Below are 15,777 nucleotides of genomic sequence, written 5' to 3' on the forward strand. Positions count from 1 at the left end.
AGTAAAAGTGAAGCTTCATGGATTACCACCGTTTACTAGAGCAGAAGCAGAGAGCTTTGAGTTTTATTTACTTCACAAAATTTGGGGCTGCTTAGAATCATAGAATCCTAGAGTTGGAAGAGACCACAAGGGCCATCGAGTCCAACCCCCTGCCAAGCAGGAAACACCATCAGAGCACTCCTGACATATGGTTGTCAAGCCTCTGCTTAAAGACCTCCAAAGTAGGAGACTCCACCACACTCCTTGGCAGCAAATTCCACTGTCAAACAGCTCTTACTGTCAGGAAGTTCTTCCTAATGTTTAGGTGGAATCTTCTTTCTTGTAGTTTGGATCCATTGCTCTGTGTCCGCTTCTCTGGAGCAGCAGAAAACAACCTTTCTCCCTCCTCTATGTGACATCCTTTTATATATTTGAACATGGCTATCATATCACCCCTTAACCTCCTCTTCTCCAGGCTAAACATGCCCAGCTCCCTTAGCTGTTCCTCATAAGGCATCGTTTCCAGGCCTTTGACCATTTTGGTTGCCCTCCTCTGGACACGTTCCAGTTTGTCAGTGTCCTTCTTGAATTGTGGTGCCCAGAACTGGACACAGTACTCCAGGTGAGGTGCTTGATTGTAAGAAAACCTCTAAGCGGTGTGCAAGGAAACCTCTCTGGAGGCCAACACAATGGCCCTACTCAGAGGTGACCCACTTAAATAATCAAAGGTGTAACTCTTGGGAACACTAATTTCAATGGGTGATTTCCAACTGAGTTCTGCTTAGCGTGAACCCATTGATACGGATGGATCTAAGTTAGTCGTGTGAGTCAATGGGTCTTCTCTGCGCCAGTGGCTTTGCTTTGAATTGAACTTTGTCAGAGACAAATGTAAGTCCCCTTGGGTGAAAATCACAGTCTCCCAGCCTAAACTACACCGCAGGGTTGTTGTGCGGCCAGAGTGTGGACTCTGGCCATTTGGAGGAAATATTTTGAAAGTGGACACTTACAAAAGGGGCTGGTTCTCTATTAACCTTTTATAAAAAAATCAAAACCGGAAGGTGCTGCTTGAGGAATTCACTTTCAAGCATAAAAATCTTCGAGTTTATCTACTGCTCTTTCAAACGCGCAGAACATTCCCTTATTCCCATCGACAGCCTTACAAAAACACCCTTTCGAGGTAGGCCTGTGATGTTTGAATGCATTTGTTCAACAGGTTAAAAACGAACATAGACCACCAACCCTCCACAAACACACTTTCCAGGGTGTCCACACCGCCAAGATTTAAGATGAAGAGACAATAGACAACTTGAATCAATAAAAACAACAACATAGTGGTCCCAGCCTCCAAAGTTCTTAAAATCTCAGCAAAGTAACAAAACAGCTCCATGGAATCCTAGATTTGTAAGGGGCCACAAGAATCATCTAGTCCAACCCCTGGCTCAAACTCCCAACCCTGAGATCAAGAGTCTCATGCTCTACCAACTGAGCTATCGCCCGTCAACAACCAGTAAAACAAGTTATTAGAAAGCAGAACCACAAAATGTGGAGCAGAACAAAAACAAGCCTTCGGGGTTCTCCTGAACGCCCATGCAGAGGAGGCCCACACACTTTCCTCCTTTCTAGGGAAGGTATTGAAAGCCACAGGAGGCCACCACAGAGAAGGCCCTGTTTTATTTCCCTATGAACGAGAGCCTGTGATGAGGTCTGTGGCAGAGGCAACGGCGGGACCCAGGAGCTGCAGGCAAGGCTAGTCCTACTCAGAAAACTCCAGTGGCTCCCCAGCTTTTGGGGGCCACTGCCCCCTTGGCGCCATAAACTCATCCCCTTACCCTATAAAAAGCATTATTTGGGGCATGTTGCCTTGGGCAAGTTTAAGCAATGTACAAATTTAATTAAATAATAACAATTTGGAATAGCAGTTTGCACGACTCACTAGGGAAGATAACACGACGACATTCAGAACAATTAACTGCACGTTTGTTCAAAATCCAATTAAAACTATTTAGCTTAGTTCAAGAGAACTGATGAATTCGATCCAGTGCCACCAGCTTCTCAAAGTCTGATAGTCATTTAGCAGGAATCCTCAATGTCACATTTAGTAACTGATGTACTTCAACGCGCGGTAAATTCTTAATGCGATGGTAGGGCTTGATGGAGAAATAGCAGTTTCCCCTAGGTCTGGTTTAAAGCCACGTAGCAGGAGACTCAAATCACCACCTGCTTCTAAGTGCCCCCCTAAATTATCCCACCGCCCCCCCCAAGACAGGACTGATCACTCCGGGAACCACTGAAACAGGCCCATCAAAATCAATGGGCATCACCAACTTAGGTACCTTCATTTCAATGGGTCTACTCAGAGTGAAAATTATTTGGAGACAACCCCTGGGTCATCCTAGGGGGCTAGGCCTGTGATTGCACCCCATGCCAAAGGAGTGAGACCACACCCCCATTTCTCCCATAACCGCCCATGGACACAAACACCCACCCAGTTCACAACTTCTCTGACAATTAAGAGAGTGCAAATCTGACACACACACAAACCCCAAACCACCTGCTCATACGATCTGACAAACCTTTCCAGAAGTTGCCACAGATAAGACACTCTGCCCGTGCTCAGAGACGCTGCCTTGGGTGGTGTACCCTGTATTTCTGGGGCTGAATGCTCTGCTGGGAACTGGGTTCTAACTAAAGTTCAAAGCAAGCCCCATGCTGTCTTATAACATCACCATCATAACAATTTATTATTTATACCCCGCCCATCTGGGTGGCTCCCAACAGAACGTTAAAAACACGATAAAAGATCAAACATTAAGAACTTCCCTAAACAAGGCTGCCTTCAGATTTCTTCTAAAAGTCAGATAGTTGTTGATTTCCTTGACATCTGGTGGGAGGGCATTCCACAGGGCGGGCGCCACCACCGAGAAGGCCCTCTGCCTTGTTCCCTGTAACTTGGCTTCTCACAATGAGGGAACTGCCAGAAGACCCTCAGAGCTGGACCTCAGTGTCCGGGCTGAACGATGGGGGTGGAGACGCTCCTTCGGGTATAAAGGGACCCCTGACCATTAGGTCCAGTTGTGGCTGACTCTGGGGTTGTGGCGTTCATCTCGCTTTATTGGCCAAGGGAGCCGGCGTACAGCTTCTGGGTCATGTGGCCAGCATGACTAAGCCGCTTCTGGCGAACCAGAGCAGCACATGGAAACGCCGTTTACCTTCCCGCCAGAGCAGTACCTATTTATCTTACTTGCACTTTGAGGTGCTTTCGAACTGCTAGGTTGGCAGGAGCAGGGACCGAGCAACGGGAGCTTGGTCCGTTGCAAGGATTCGAACAGCCAACCTTCTGGTCAGCAAGCCCTAGGCTCTGTGGTTTAACCCACAGCGCCACCCGCGTCTTTCAGGTATACATTACTATTATTCCTGAGGAGCAAAGTTTCTGGAAAGCTACAACTATTGCCATTCATTTCACATGGACAGGTGGAGTATCAGTGGCTGTACAGATGTTGTTGGGCTGGCTCAGGGATGGTGGCGGGGGTTGGAATATGCCAACACCTGGAGGACCAGGCCACAGGTGTCTCTCCATCCTTGGGACAGTTTAGCAACCTCTGCAGTGATCTATACAACACGCCCACATGGTTAGGCCCATCTCAACTGTATTCCACCCTCCCCACCTGGAATTAAGAAACCATCTCAGCCCTCAGTTGCCATCTCTGTCGCAAGGACCAGGTGGGAATGAATGGGGTTCTGGAAGGGATGGGAACCTCCAGCTCAGAAGACAAATCCTAATGATGGAAAGAGTCTTGCTAGCACAAGGATGGAAGAATGAGGAAACCCCAACCAAAGAACAATGGCAAGAAAAACTGGTGAGCTATGTGGAATTGGCTGAACTGACATACAAACTGCGTGATAAGGACAATCGTGACTTCAAGGAAGAACTTTTTACAAACTATCTAAAAAGACAACAAAAAGATGTGGACTCCTTGGCAGGTTTTGAATGAACATCCACAAATTTATTAGTTGAACATATGATAGGCAAGGCAAGGATATGTACAATTTTATAATACGCAGAGCACAATATGGGTAAAGAAACCAGAGAGGGGAGCTGAGGGGAATGGGGGGAAATAATGTAACTGATTATTTGGACTGATAATGTGTTATGTTGTTTAATAAAAAAAATTTTTTTTTAAAAGAAGAAGACAAATCCTAATGAGGACGTGCTCAGAAGTCAGCCCCGCACAGAGTTTGGCAAGGTCTGTGCACATCAAAAGAGCCCCATATCAGGAACGGGTAAAGGAGGGCCCTTTCAAAGGTCTTTTCCGCCTTACTGCCAGGAACATCAGGAGCTGCCTTCTACAGAGTCCAGCTACCTCAGCACTGCCAGCACGGACTGGCAGCAGCTCTCCAGAATTCTAAGCATTTCCCAGTTCTACCAGGCGCTGCAAATCACAGGAGAGGGAGAGAGTTCTCTCGAACTCGGGTCCCACGGAGGAATCTTTTAGAATTTTAGAAGACATCTGAAGGCAGCCCTGCTTAGGGACGTTTTTAACGTTTGAAGTTTTATTTTGTTTTCAGCGTTCTGTTGAAAGCCGCCCAGAGTGGCTGGGGAAACCCCAGCCAGATTGGGGGGGGTTAGAAATAATAATTTATTTATTTATCATCATCATCATCATCATCATCATCTGGTTGCCCACTGGGAGAACAGGAAGCTGGAGAAGCCCCCCGCCCCCACTTTGTCCTGATCCAGATTCTTCAACTCAACTCAGGGAAAAACACATCAAAATTAAAACTCATTTCGTTCCGCAACATTTATATACCGCTCCATTGCATTGAAATACACAAACAAAACTGACCCCTCATCTAAGCGTTTACAAACAAAAGATGAACCAAAGTTTGCCAAGTCTATTTACTGCAACAGGTCTACTCAGAGTAGGGCTAGCATTGGATTCAACCCTGTGTGTGTGTGTGTGTGTGTGTGTGTGTCTCCCCCAACACACACACTTTTTCTTGGATTCTGGCAGTCCCAGAAGTCAGCTGAGCCTACTTTGTCCAAGATCAATGCCACAAAAAGAGTTTCTGAGCTGGCTCCTTTGACTGCGCCTCCTCCCCCTTTCCCCTCTCCGGCTACGAAGGGAGCTACGAAGGGAGCTCAGTTACAATTCTCCAGCTGTGTGAGTTTTGGCTTCACTTAATTGTTTCAAAACAAGAGTTTTTTTGGCTACAGGATGGGAGTCCTGGAACTCCAGCCAACTCCACACACACACACACACACACACACACACACACGCTTTTTCTCTCTGTGTTGCTTGCCCCCTTCAGCGCACACGCGCACACACACCAAAATAATAGCCTGGTTATTTGGGGAGGAAAGGGGAGTCCGACTGGAAAACAAGCTCGCGGCTTGATCCCTTGAAAGTAAACCGAAGTCCCCCCAAGAAGACAAGAGACATTAATTCGAGGATCTCAGCTCCTGCCCGTAACCACCCCCACCACCACTTCCTCCTCCCTGCCTTTCTCGGAGGAGAAGTTTCCAAGCCAAGAGCAACAACGGAGCCGAAAGCCAAAGCAACAGAGCTGGAAGTTCACCAGGTATAATTTCGCCGTCAGCAGCTCTGGGCGAAATTTCTGACCAGGAAATTGACTTAGGAGGCGCTTTGGGTTCCAAACAGTGGCGCAAGCTGGGCGAAGTAGTCGTGCAAATAGAATATTAACAGAAACACAAACAGAATGCAATTTTAAATTCGTGTATTATTCCTTGACGATTTTGTTTTTGCTTAACACCCAACCAGTTATTGGTTACTATTACGGACACTGCAATTGAAGCTCTGATGGTTTTTGTGTGTGTTTTTTTGGAAAAGTGACGCTTGTTCTTCTTCTTGTTAAACATCTAATGCAATTTTTTTTAAAAAAAAAGTGCGTGCGTTTATTTATTTATTTAAAGGGGGTGGGCAGTGAAATCGACCAGCTTCTAAAGTTGAAACTGAGGGGGGTGGGTTCTGTTTCGCGATCCTCGGAGTGGGTCGGAACTGACGCGCAAAGAGAGAGGGCGCGCGCTGGTTTGGGGGCTACAGGAGAACGGCTTGTTGTATTTTGGGAAGGTTGAAGAGGGGGGTTGAGGTTTTTTTTTCCTCCTTTCCTTTTTGGGGGTGACTAGATGCAAGCCACCCCGCGCGCCAGCCGCCGACGCCGCCGCAGCGAAAAGACCATCGCCAGAGCGCGCTTGGCAATACAAGCCCCAAGCTCATCCACGCCAAATGAACGCCACCCGCCTCCCGGAAAGGAAGAAAGAAAGAAAGAAAGAAAGAAGAGATATTGCCTTACCTTGGGAATCCAGGAGCTCTTTTTCCTCGCCTCTGCAGAGGAGAAGGGATGGGGCGAACCGTCCGAGGGGAGGGAAGAAAGAGAGGGCTTCTGAAAAGGCAGAGCCAGTACAAAAAATAAAATAAAAAATAAGGATCAATCTGGTGCAAGATTCTCTGCGCGCCTGGAGAGGACTTAAAGAATTAGATGGCTTGCGTGGAGCTCCGATGGCTGAGCTGGAGGAAGGAAAGGCATAAGGCAGGGGTGGGGGGAGAGAGAGGGGGGGAAAGAGGTGGAGAGACGGCGAGAAAGCTTACAAACAAAGCCCCTGGCAAGGCACAGGCTCGTAACTGAACGCCCCGGCGCAGGCCAGCCCGCCCCTTGCAGCAGGGCGCGCCAATCTGCGCCGGGCGCCCTTGCGCGCAGCTCCGCCTCGCCTCGCCCGGCCCGGCCAGGCCCGCCTTCGCCTCCCTCCGCGGCCGCCGCCGCCGCCGCGAAAGCTGGGATCGGGGCCTCGGGCGGCAGGAGGCAGGACCCGGGCACGGGGAGCAAGAGGGTCCGGGTGACCTTCAGCTTCCTCCGGATAGCAGGGCGGTGAGGGAGAGGAGGGCGCAGGATGGAGGAGGGAGACAAGGAAGCAAAAAAAAAAAAAAAAAAGACCCAACTCAGCACTTTGCTAATGCAAGGGGGGGGGGTTTCGAGAGAGAGCCCTGCTCGGAGTAGACCCGTTGGGGTTGGAGGGCGGGGCGGATCCGGCTTGGGGTGGCAAAGTTGCGCTGGGGTAAATCGGCGAGACTTCAGCGCTTGCAGAGTTCAGACGTTGTTGTGGTTGGAGAAGCGAAGCAGCTGAAAAGAAAGGCTCTGATTTTTTTTGGGGGGAGGGGGGTGTTGCAGGACTGAGCCCCACTGCAGGATTTAATTCCTAGGCCAGCCTTCCCCGCGTGAGAAGCTTTTTTGGAGAATAATGCCGTTCTGCGGAACAATGAGGACTGGGATCTTGACTTCATTTTAAAGAGCAGTGCTGTGGTTCAGGGGTGGAACAGCTGCTTCAGGCAGACATTCCCTGTTCAGTCCTCCTCGTCGTCAGATAGGGTTGGGAATGTCCCCCGTCGGAAACCCCGGAGAGCTGCTGCCGGTCCGTGTCAACAGTATGGAGCTATATGGAACATGGTTTGACGCAGGATAAAGCATCTTCCTAGGTTGCTATTTGAAAACATTCTGAAATAGCTGCAGGATAGCTCCGCTGGTAGAGGTCTGGGTCGAGGGTTCGATTCCCAAGTTGGGCAAATGGATTCCTGCGTTAGAAGGGGTTGGGCTAGATTGTATAATTTCTGATTCTATAATTTCACGAGCAACACTGTGTCGCAGGGGTCACCAAACTTTTTCAGCAGGGGGCCGGTCCACCGGCCCTCAGACCTTGCGGGGGCCGGACTATATTCTGAAAAAATAAATAAATAAACAAATTCCTATGCCCCACAAATAACCCAGAGATGCATTTTAAATAAAAGCACACATTCTACTCATGTAAAAAACACGCTGATTCCCGGACTGCCTGCAGGCCGGATTTAGAAGGTGACTGGTCCGGATCCGGCCCCCGGGTCTTAGTTTGCCTACTCATGGTTAAGGAGAGCAACAGTCAAATAAAACAGGTCAACAGAAGCTGAAGAATTAATTTGTTTTCTTCTTAAGCGCCTTTCTGGGCCCTGCAGGACTCACCCAAAGAGAGCTCTTTCCCACAGCTGAGCCGCAGTGTGCCTCTGAGCATGGGCTGAGTGCAATTCCTGCATCTTCCAGTAACTGTTGCCTGCCTTTCACCCATCCAGAAATGGGGCTAAGGAAGCTCAAATTATTGGAACAGTTCAGGGCCTCAAAATTGTCTTTAGGCAACTATTCAACACGTTTAAGCGCCCCTTGGTCAGTTGCGGACTCTACTACATTGAAGGTTTTTAAGCAGAGATTGGATGGCGTCAGGGGTGTGTGTATGTGTGTGGATATATTGCTGAATTGTCAAAATGTCAAGGAAAGCCCCGATATATGGCAACACAATGGAAAAAGCAGCAGAAATGGCTCCTAAAGCTTAAAAGCACTATTTTGGGGGTGAGGTTCCCCCCAAAAAGCTCAAGAATTTGGGGGTGTCAGGAATTTTGCTTTTTGAAATACGGCAACCCTAGTCGTGGATGCTTTAGCTGAGATTCCTGCGTTGCAGTGGGTTGGACTAGATGACCCTCGTAGGGTCCCTTCCAACTCCTGGATGATTCTGTTTCTCCTACCAGGGTCTCATTTGGGGTTGGACGGACCACGCTCACAATTCCCTTGAGTGGAAAGGACATTCACTCGATGTCTGATGGTGTGAGCGGAGTCAAGTCTTGTCTGTCTCTCAGTAGCCAAATAAGGAGCCTGAAGACTAGCGACTGGTTTAGTATAATAATAATAATAATAATAATAATAATAATAATAATAATAATAATAATAATAATAATTTATTATTTATACCCCGCCCATCTGGCTGGGCTTCCCCAGCCACTCTGGGTGGCTTCCAACAGAATATTAAAATACAATAGTCTATTAAACATTAAAAGCTTCCCTAAACAGGGCTGCCTTCAGCTGTCTTCTAAAAGTCTGGTAGTTGTTTTTCTCTTTGACATCTGGTGAGAGGGCGTTCCACAGGGCGGGTGCCACCACCGAGAAGGCCCTCTGCCTGGTTCCCTGTAACTTGGCTTCTCGCAGGGAGGGAACAGCCAGAAGGCCCTCGGAGCTGGACCTCAGTGTCTGGGCAGAACGATGGGGGTGGAGACAGGTATACTGGACCTACCTGTTTCACCAGGTGCTGCTCAAAGTGAACAAAGGGACCAGAATATAAAATCAAACACAATATAACAGTATCTCATATATATATATAGAGAGAGAGAGAGTAAAGGTAAAGGGACCCCTGACCATTAGGTCCAGTCATGGGCGACTCTGGGGTTGCGGCGCTCATCTCGCTTTATTGGCCGAGGGAGCCGGCGTACAGCTTCTGGGTCATGTGGCCAGCAGGACTAAGCCGCTTTTGGCGAACCAGAGCAGCGCACGGAAACACCCTTTACCTTCCCGCCGGAGTGGTACCTATTTATCTCCTTGCACTTTGACGTGCTTTTGAACTGCTAGGTTGGCAGGAGCAGGGACCGAGCAATGGGAGCTCAAACCGTAGTGGGGATTCGAACCGCCGACCTTCTGATTGGCAAGCCCTAGGCTCTGTGGTTTAGCCCACAGCACCACCCGCGCATATATATATATACACACACACACACACACACACACACACACACACACAAAATACACACCCCAAACAACTTGTGGGGTAGAACAATTAAATTCAACCAATAAAGCAGATGAACAACCACTGCCACCAGTTTATTTGCCTGGGGGAATTTTTGGTCCTCTAGACATTTTTCAGTTCCCATCAGCCCCAGCTGTCTTGGCCAATGATCAGGGATGATGGGAGTTGTAGTTCGGCAGCATCTGTAGAACCAAGGGTCCCACCAGCCTTGAGCAGAACAAGAGGAGAGGCCTGTGTCTGGACAGAAGGTGGAAATCGCAGGTGAGATTTCGGCTGAAGATCAGGCACAACATCCAAACTCAGCCTTACACAAGCTGGTGGTCCGGCAGATGTTTGGGACTACAGCTCCCATCAGCCACAGCGAGCACATGCAGAACTGCTGGCAGATGGGAGTTGTAGTCCAAACCTGCAGGCCTCTGGCTTGCAGAAAATCGCACAAAGAGTAGACTGAAATGGCTGGGCCTGTTTACCGTAATTTGGATCCATCAATTTCGCTGGATCTACTCTGATCAGGACTTAGCTCATCGCCTCCCTTTGTTTCATTCCCTGCTCCTGTAACGCGAGATGGTTTTAACTCTATTAATTTCAGCCAGTTTACTCTGCCAGTCAGTGTAGTACTGAGCTAGATAGGACTAATGTGTTGCTATATCGGGGCTAAGAAATCCCCACAGCACCAGTTCTCAAGGATCCTTGGAAGTATCCACGGCCATTTGAACTGAGGAGGTTTCTGTTGTTGTTTAGTCATTGAGTCATGTCTGCCTCTTCGTGACCCCCTGGACCAGAGCACGCCAGGCACTCCTGTCTTCCACTGCCTCCCGCAGTTTGGTCAAACTCATGCTGGTAGCTTCAAGAACACTGTCCCACCTTCTTGTCTTCTGTTGTCCCCTTCTCCTTGTGCCCTCCATCTTTCCCAACATCAGGGTCTTTTCCAGGGAGTCTTCTCTTCTCATGAGGTGGCCAAAGTCTTGGAGCCTCAGCTTCAGGATCTGTCCTTCCAGTGAGCACTCAGGGCTGATTTCCTGAAGAATGGAGAGGTTGGATCTTCTTGCAGTCCACGGGACTCTCCAGAGTCTCCTCCAGCACCAGAATTCAAGAGCATCCATTCTTCGGCGATCAGCCTTCTTGATGGTCCAGCTCTCATGACTAGGAGGTTTCTAGTCCTCATGAATTGCAGGTAGGGAACATCGCATAGCAATATGGCATTATGTCTAGTGCTAGGCCTGCCCAAAGTAGACCCATTACAACTAATAGGCATGGTTAGCTTAGATCCATTCATTTCATTGGGTTTACGCTGAGTAAAACTTCTGTATAATCACTTTTCTGGGTCTCCTGCTGCTATTCTGCAACACCTAAAGGTTTTGGGTGGCCCTCCATGGCTGACAAAATGTATCCTTAAAACAAAAAAAGGTCACACACAGAGACACACAATTTAGTGGTATGGCCCTTCGCTATGGGTCCATGTGGCCCCCAGCTTGAAAAATGTCAGCCACTCCATCCCTACCTAATGGTATGATTTGTTTGACAGTGGAACTGCCCGCCTCATGAGGTGGTGGACTCTCCTTTGCTGGGAGTTGTTCCAGCAGGGTCTGTGGGACTTTTTGGCACAATCCTGTACTACGGACTGAGTCGGAGGGTTGGGATGGATGACCACAAAGGGTCCCCTGCAGCTCTGTGACTTTAGGATGAATGGGTGCCGAGAAAAAGCGTTTGCTTTTCTTCGTTATATGGAGGGAATACTTCTCCGCAGATGGTACTTGCTGTAAAATACATACCACCTTTTTTTTAACCCAAAAATAAAAAAAATAGTACAAAGCCTGCTTTCTTGTTTTCCGTGAAGGCTGTTTTAGTCGCAAGCAAAATTTCAGCAATTAATCAACTGAGGGTTTCTTGAAGGAGGTGACAGCTGTGATCTAGAGAACAAACAGTGGATCTCTCTCTCTCCGATAATACATTTATTTGCTTGTTTTATTCAATCCATTTGTCAGCTTTTTATTTGTTGCATTTATACGCGTACAGATTTCTCCCTCATCCTCATTTCATCGTCAGAACAACCCTGTGAGGGAGGCTGAGAGAAGCAGGGATTAGCCCAGCGTCACCCAGGGAGCTTGGTGGCTGAATGTGGAGATTTGAACCCAGGTCTCTCGGGTCCTATTCCGACACCCTAAGCGCTTCACCACAATGGCTTTGTTAACCAGTTCCGGTTGGAGGGTGGAATCCCCAATTCATCTTTCGTAGGGTTCCCCATCTCTGTTTAAAGTCAGAAAGTACCATCAACACACTCACTCTGAATCATAAAGTGGTGCTTTTAAGTTAAGGGTTTTTATTTTTCAATGAGAGAGCAGCTATAGAGCTTGAAAGCAGAATTGAAACTCTAATAAAATACCTGCCCCTAAATGCCATTCTTGCCACACATTAAAATAACTCGGCAGCAAATCCTCAAATATCTTCAGAGCTAAAATATCAAAACTGGGTAGAAAAAAGAAAGGACATCTTCATGCAGAGCATAGTTAGACTGTGGAACTCCCTCCCACAGTGAGGTCCACCAGCTCTCATCAGATGTCAAACAGTTAAATAATTATATGACTTTGAGAAGACATCTGAAGGCAGCCTTGTTATAGGGAAGTTTTTAATGGTTGGTGTTTGATTGTGTTTTTAATATTTTGTTGGAAGCCACCCAGAGTGGCTGGGGCAACGAAGTCAGATTGGCAACATATATTATTATTATTATTACCCAGAGATCCCACTGGGGATGGAACTGAAGGACTTCTGCATGCATGTGGTACTGCAGAGCTATATCTTCCTATATAAATAGAAATGTAAGGTGTCGTCACGCCTTTATCAAAAAAACAGAAGCCTTTCTTCTAGGGATAATAGGACATACCGAAAGACCAGAAGAAATTATTTATGCAAGCAGCCTCAGCTGCCAGGACGTTTGATGCACAGAAATGGAAGGAAGATACCGTCCCAACCAAGGAAGAGTGGCGATCAAAATTAATGGACTACGCAGAAATGGCAAAACGTCCGGAAGAATAAGAAACCAAGAAGACAAAAAGCCTTAAATAAAGAACGGGGAAGTTATGTAGTTATTTAAAGAACTATTGTAAACAACAACAACAACAACAACAACATTATTTATACCCCTCCCATCTGGCTGGGTTTCCCCAGCCACTCTAGGCTGCTCCCTGCAGAATAGTAAAAGCACAATAAAGCATCAAACATTAAAAACTTAAAGGGCTGCCTTCAGATAAAATCAAGCAGTAAAAGGTGATTTGGGAGGGAAAGTAGAAAGAATCTAAAAAAGAAGTCAAGAGGGAGGTGTAGTTTAATTAAACAATTTTTCTATGCAACCAGAGAAGGAGGGGAAGGAAATCGAAAACGAGGGATACACATGTAAAGGAAGATTATTGTTAAACTGAAACTGAAAATATAGATCATAATATAAATAGATGGATAGATAAAAGGTGTTGTCACCAGGAAGTTCAGAGTTGGCCAGCGACATGGGCAAGGGCGGAGCCCCTAGTTCCTTCATATCAAGGCTCAAATCCTCTACCCATTTCCTGGTAAGAAGCCCCACTGAACTCAGTGAGACTTACTTCCAAGTAGACATTGTGCCATCCAGACAGGTTGTGCTATTGGCCTTTCCAAAAGCTTTCGACAGAGCGCCTCGCCGAAGATTCCTCCGCAAGCTTAGCAGTCGAGGAAGAAGAGGAGAGCTTCTTTTGTGGGCCAGGAATTGGTTCAGTTGCAGGAAGCAAAGGACAGTTCTCCCAAATGGAGAGAAATAGAAAGTGGAGTCCCCTGAGGATCGGTATTGGGACCTGCGGTTTTTATATTATCCAGAAAGGATGTTTAGATAAGAGCGAGCAGTGAGGTGGCCAAGTTTGCTGAAGTTCAGGGTCGGTAAAACAAAAGCAAAACAAGAGAGAGAGAGAGAGATTGAAGGACCTCTCCTGACTCAGTGACTGGCCTGATCCAGAAAGCTCTTCTTGTGTTGGGCTTGCTGATCGGAAGGTCGGCGGTTCGAATCCCCATGACGGGGTGAGCTCCCATTGCTCGGTCCCTGCTCCTGCCAACCTAGCAGTTCGCAAGCACGCCAGCGCAAGTAGATAAATAGGCACCACTGCGGCGGGAAGGTAAATGGTGTTTCTGTGCGCTCTGGCACTCGTCACGGTCTTCCGTGCACCAGTAGCAGTTTAGTCATGCTGGACACATAATAATAATAATAATAATAATAATAATAATAATAATAATAATAAACAATAATTTATTTATACCCCAACCTTCCCGGTTCAGAAAACCAGGCTCAGGGCGGCGAACAACAAATTTAAAACACTTAATTGATGCTACAAAAAACAGCATAATATACAGTATAAAACGTGAATAACAATAAAATAAAAAATCAATTTAGGGGGAAAATCCATCACCAGGGCTAGCTGGCTAAATTAGTCCTATTTGGGCAATGAGGAGACCAGAGGAGAATTAGCCGGGAAGCTTTCTGCGGACAAATGCCGGCTCCCTCAGTCTGAAAGCGAGATGAGCGCCCCAACCCCATAGTCGCCTTTGACTGGACTTTACCGTCCAGGGGTCCTTTGCCTTTACCTCTTGTGTTGGAATAAATAAATATATTTATGGGATGATTGGAGGGGAGATGCTCTCAGATGCCTGCTGGAGACTAGAGAGAGGACTGTGGCAAAGGCACCCCCACCCCCCCAGAGGCCGGCACAACCAGGAAATAACAGGATGAGGCGCGCTCCCTGTGGAACAGGCCGACAACCGCATCTCCTTCCCAGGCTGAGCTCATTAGTTCCAGCGAGCGGATCCATTAGTGACACTGGCAATTAAGTGTGCAAAAGCAACGGCAACGTGCGACAGCCGGCCTCTCCCCAGTGGGGGGCGGGGCGGTGAGGCACCCGTAGGAAAAATGGGCCGAGCCCCCGAGCCACCATGGGGTGCGGTCTCCAGGATTCTTGTTAAGAAAATAAAGATGGGAGCGAGTTGTTGAACGCCGGTTTCTGGGAATCCCAGACTCTCTGAGGGAGAGTCCCAGATTTACAGAAGCCGTCCCGGTTTCTGACTGGATCCCGGAACGTCCCGCTTTTCCTTAGGATGTCCTTATTTTCATAGGAAAAATGTTGGAGGGTATGGACCTGTGAGCCAAGAAGATCAGAAACTATACCACCTTCAGAAGACATCTGAAGGCAGCCCGGTATAGGGAAGTTTTTGAATGCTTAATGTTTTGTTATGCTTTTATATACCATATTTTTCGCTCTGTAAGATGCACTTTTTCTTCCTAAAAAGCAAGAGGTCCCTGGAGCCGAATTGCTGAGGAGCAAAAAGCAGATCATTCTCTTTTTTTTTTTGAAAGAGGGAAGTGGGTGTTGAAACAAAGCCGCTGATTGGCAAGCAATCGGGAAGGGAGATAAGAGACGCTAGCGATAAAGGAGGCTGCCTGGGAGGGGGGAGGTAAAAACCCATGGATCCTCAGGATGTTTGCATTGTGTCATCCCAAATTCACGAACAGATCACATAGCATGTCCATGGCTACAGCCTGCACACACAAAAACACGCATCCAGTGTTTCGTGGGACCGCAATGGCTGAAGCCAAGGAGCCTGCATTCGCTCCATAGGACGCACACATTTCCCCTTAATTTTTGGAGGGGAAAAAGTGCACCCTATAGAGCGAAAAATACGGTACTTGCACTTTGACGTGCTTTCGAACTGCTAGGTTGGCAGGAGCAGGGACCGAGCAACGGGAGCTCACCCCGTCATGGGGATTCGAACCGCTGAACTTCTGATGGGCAAGCCCTATTATTATTATTATTTTCGGGAGGGGGGGTCAGTTTATCGGTCTGGATTTGGGGAGCGCAGTGGCAAAGGTGATGGCAACCACCAAAGTTTTCCATCAGCAAGTCTTCCTGCGTGGTTCTTCGCCAAGGTCTGAAGCTGCAGGCCTTTGGCTTGTATTTCAAGCTCGGCTTCTCGGCTCAGAAAAGAAACACACCCCTCCGGTTGCAACTTGTGGGGCTGCGAAGAGGAGGAACCGGCTGCTAGTCCAGACCCGGCACCGGCAAGCCCAGGCTTGGAGATCTGCAGGGCACGCCGGCACCCACGCCCCTCCTGCGCTCCCCCAGGTTTCCCTCCCTTGCCCAAGGTTTCGACACTCAGATTTTGTCGGATCAAGAGACGAGAGA

At 47.9% G+C, this 15,777-nt stretch overlaps 2 protein-coding genes across 3 annotated transcripts in view; both read right to left on the reverse strand.

Moving 5' to 3' along the window:
- The window catches only part of SEMA6C (semaphorin 6C), a 129,034-nt gene extending 122,411 nt beyond the window's left edge, over positions 1-6,623 (reverse strand). Inside the window, exon 1 of one of the 2 annotated variants that reach the window (XM_083477011.1) lies at positions 6,292-6,623. The gene's annotated coding sequence lies outside the window, so the exon portion shown is untranslated. The remainder of the gene's footprint in view (positions 1-6,291) is intronic. The other variant, XM_083477012.1, reaches the window with a different exon arrangement.
- The window catches only part of HORMAD1 (HORMA domain containing 1), a 578,262-nt gene that overhangs the window by 543,845 nt on the left and 18,640 nt on the right, over positions 1-15,777 (reverse strand). The gene's annotated exons all lie outside the window — the stretch shown is intronic.

This window comes from Podarcis liolepis (assembly GCF_965112155.1).
Source record: "Podarcis liolepis genome assembly, chromosome: 15".
NCBI lineage: Eukaryota > Metazoa > Chordata > Lepidosauria > Squamata > Lacertidae > Podarcis > Podarcis liolepis.